This window comes from Pinus tabuliformis, chromosome 1_1, assembly GCF_031772625.1.
Source record: "Pinus tabuliformis cultivar Carrire ecotype Pingquan chromosome 1_1, CPIR1, whole genome shotgun sequence".
Taxonomy (NCBI): Eukaryota; Viridiplantae; Streptophyta; class Pinopsida; order Pinales; family Pinaceae; genus Pinus; species Pinus tabuliformis.
In genome coordinates, this window is record NC_142297.1 from 762,649,599 (window position 1) to 762,654,211 (window position 4,613).

Genomic DNA, 4,613 nt, shown 5'->3' on the forward strand with positions numbered 1-4,613 from the left:
TTTCACCAGGGCTGTTGTTGAACCGTCCCACTTGGAGATCCTTAGTGTTAAAACACACCAGGACCTAAACAAAACCACTAAAAATGAAACATACTTCCCATGGAGCTTTATAACTTAGCTTGTTGTCATATTTAAAACAAATGACCTACTAAAAAAAAAGCATCATGACAACATGATAATATAAAAACCATAATAACATGACACCCAACCTCTTATTGAAGATATATAACTTAGCTCATGGTGGAATTTACATGCATATATATATATATATATATATATATATATATATATATATATATATATATATATATATATATATATATATATATATATATATATATATATATATATATATATATATATATATATATATATATATATATATATATATAGATATCTATATATATATATAGATATACACATACATATACCAAATTGTTAGTGTGAAAATTATTGGAAGGTGTACCAAAAATACTTCACTTAAGTCACTAGGTGAAAAGTGACCCTAGCAACAAGTTGATGATTATTGTTGTCTTAGATATTAAACACAAATAGAAAATTTGTAGTAAAAGATGATATAACCCAAAACATAAAGAAGAAATATAAATTATCTAGTATAATAACCCAATTTGAAAGAAAATTTTAAATGAATTAATATTTTATTGACAACACCTCATGAAGGAGATATACAGATTGGTCTGTAAGTCCGGCTCTGTGGGATGGGTCCTTTGATATCCTTGACACTTCAAAAATTCATCTTCTCTCTCAATGTGAAAATCCCAAACAAAAGTGAAGAACTTAAAATGGGAACTCAAGGAAAATGACAATAATGTTGACGATGATTATGATCATGGCGAAGAATAAATGAAAAACCATCCTTTATGTAGTAAAGTATGGAGTTAATCTCAAAAATGGAGAATAATAAAATATTATTAACTAAATTCATATCTCACAACTTGGAATACTTTATTATATTTATTGGAGAGTGAAAAGGAATTTAAAATGGTTAAATACCTCTACTTAGAAATAATTAACAAACAAAATGATTTATTAATTATTTCATGACAAAAAAGAATTATTAAATAATTATTTTAATAACAGAAATATGGAAATTTAAATAAACAATGAATTAATAATCACTCCTACATAAAATTAAATAAATAATGATTTATCTAATTATTCTCCTCAGCCTTTTTTTTATTTAAATCAAAAAATAATCTAATAAATGTGGTTTACTCAATTATTTTCCACAGTGAAAGTGATTTTACTATGTTAAAATTAAATGTACATCGTGTATTTTGATCCACCTAGTTAGAAATGACTATGTGATCATTTTGTGGCGATAACAAATTCTCCCAACATGTACCAATGTTAGGATAAAATCATATGATTGAAATACATTGTAAATTACACTTCCACGAGATGCCAAAAGGGGAGTCAGAGAGTGAGAGAGAGATATGAATAAATTCAAGGATGGACAAACAATGGAGGGGGAGTGACCTACAATACTGATAGAAGTCTGCTTCTATGTGGTAGTGCATGATCTGAAATGAGGCCGGGGAGGCATACCCATACCCACCGAGATAATTGAGTACAAAGAATAATGGTGATCCCAACAATGTCAGGCTAACTAACAAGGTGCATGATATATGATACATGATACACTAGCATAAATGGACCATAAAATAATACAATGAATCTCATATACATAATACACCTTGAAAAAGCATAGGCTAGGACTGAATACAGTAATATCTAAGTACATGAGATATAATGCCCCTCAAACTGACATGGGGAGGGGGGATCATAACTAAGGAAGGCTTGCTAAACAAGAAAGGGCTTTGAAGATCTGAATGGATCACCTGGAGGAGACATGGATGATGCTGGCATTGCAAGCAGTGAAAAACGATCCCATAAAATCTGTGGAACTACATAGGAGGGTGGATCAACATCTATGGTCATCCAGGTATGTGGGAGGCTACCTGAAGGGACACCCCCTCATGATGTTTGAAACGTCTCACACACACCTGGGAAACAATGGGACAATCGGTTGGATCAACGAGTTGTCAAGCGTACGAATCTCAATCCTACAATAAGGAGTTGATGTCGTTCACGTGAGAAATAACCAAGTCCAATTGAAATAATGAGTCCCTTTTCTTGATCCAAGGCACCAAACAAAGATGGAATATAAAACTAAGGTACACCATCCTCTAGAATACTCTTCTGGAATAAATGTAATGAGGTCAACAAAAGAGAGGCCACCAGAGTTAAGTCAATGACGAGTCCTCAACAAAGTGACAAGGGAATATAAGAGAGTGATTGATGGAATAACATCAAGGATAACGATGGAAGCAAACAAGATGGATGCCAAACTAACAAATTCCCCTATCAGAGCATAATAAAAGTGGTTGATTGAGCGGCGAATCACTCGATAATAAAAGGGATGGTCGACGACTCAAACAGGTGTTCGGAAAAGATGGAGCACAAGGAGTCGAAGCCAAATATGAATAAAATGGAAGAAATACAACATGACGACGAATGACACACTGTAATGGGATGCAATGGGGACTCAGAACATACTTCATAAATACAAGGGTGACACATCCTAGATTCTTTGAACAATGGTGACTCGATGATGCAACCATGTGGGGGAGGCCCGATGGGGGCCATGAAAACATGAGTGAATGATTGTTACTTATGAAAAAAATTAACACATGAGTCAACTAGTGCAAATGTAAAGTGCTACTAGAATATGGGTGTCTCAAACATAGAGATTTGGTTTCAAGGGGTGGAAAAGTGAGCCCTCATGGAGAAAATGGCCTCTGAGGGAAGTTTGAAATTATTTAAAAAATGGAGACCTATTATAGAAGGTGAGAGGTTTCCAATGGTTCTGACAGTTCATAAAATTAACCTAAGGTTTGGTGGCAACGGGTGATGAAAGAAACTAGTGTTTTTCCTATAAAATTCCTTTCTTCTCCAAATCCAATTCATTTGCATAGTGAGCTGTGTAAAATCTGGAGAGGAGTACAAGGCCCTAAATCTTGTGGTGATCATTGTGGAAAGGCGAGTTGTTGGAATCAGTATCTGTGAATTTCAGCTAGGTGGCCTTACTCCTCTAAAGATAGCCTTAATGCTTCTTGGAAGAATTGTTCCCGATGAAGAATCAAGGTAATAAAACATGAGGGAATGAAAAACTAGAGAAGCTCTAGGATCATCCCTTCCCACCAAGTCAAACATGGGGAATAGATGGTAAATATCAAATCAAATAGGGTAGAATATTTGAATAGGTTGTATCAGTGATATACAATATGCAATGTGTATATAGCTTGCCGGAGAGGCTAGCAGGAAAAACTATCCAAGGAATGGGAGGATAATTGACCATACCTAGATCATTTGGGACTAGGTCGAGACTTATGTTAATCAAGTTAGAAGATGGCCAGGGATGCCATCATACCCTGAAGCATTGGATTCTACCCCCAAGCATATGTGATGGAGGGGACTGATATGGTATGCAATGATGGGAATGATGCCCTCTAGGAGGAGGAGTTTGTGGAGTGCCACTGTGTTCCAAATGCTTGAATAAGGGATTCAAGTATCTCGACCCAGCTGACACAAGATATTCTATAGGATGATGATGAGATGTAGGGGCATATGTTCCCCCTGGTCATGTTATGGGCATACTGGATGTATTTAGAGTAGTGGACTCCAAACACATTTTAATGATTTGGTTGACCATTTGTTTATGGATGTCTTACTGGGAAGAGTGGATAGATATAGTTAGATAAAGCAAATCATGATTTACCATTGTCATTTGGTACTTCATTTATGAATCAAATGGATTGAATTTTTGGGTTCACATAGATGGTGTCACTATGCCAAAGAGTGGCTTCGGATATAGTGAATTGATGCACACCTAGAAAACATGGTGGTTGAACATCAACAATGTCTAAGGGACTCAGTTGTTGATGTAATATGGAGGAATGATTAAGTGGATCATCCCAATGGTGATCTGAGGTGATATGAGACTCTAGAGGTTCTTCTAAATGGGGAAGAATTATGGTACTAGAGTCGACACTACCAGATGCACTAGGATGGTTGGGTAGAATTACTTCTCTTGGAATCTCAAAAGTAGATGGCCCTTTACCCAAACATTGAATGGTAATGTAATGGTAAGAAGGTGAATGTGGTTCAAATTCATGGGTTCGAGGTAAGTAGTGATTAAACCAATAAACCTCACTATGAATGAAGTCTTTTGACTCCACAATGTATTAGTCATGGGTTTGTTGTGGAGGGAAGTACGTACAATGGTACATATCATCCCAAGGGTAATCCGGGGTGGTCATAGCTTCCATGATGTCTTCATTAGAATGGAAGATGGGTGGACTAGAGGAAGAAAGACCACATGATGGCAAAGAGATACATAAAGCCTCTTCTTGAGAGATAAGGTTCACATACGTATCATCAAAGGTGAGAGATGTAGGACTAGTAGATGGAATATCTACCAATGTTGAGACCAATGTGCTTGATGAGGAAGGTTCAACAAAAGCACAAAAGTAAATGTCTTGAGAGTTTCCAGGTAACAATCTCATGCATGATGATAAGTAGAGAATAGG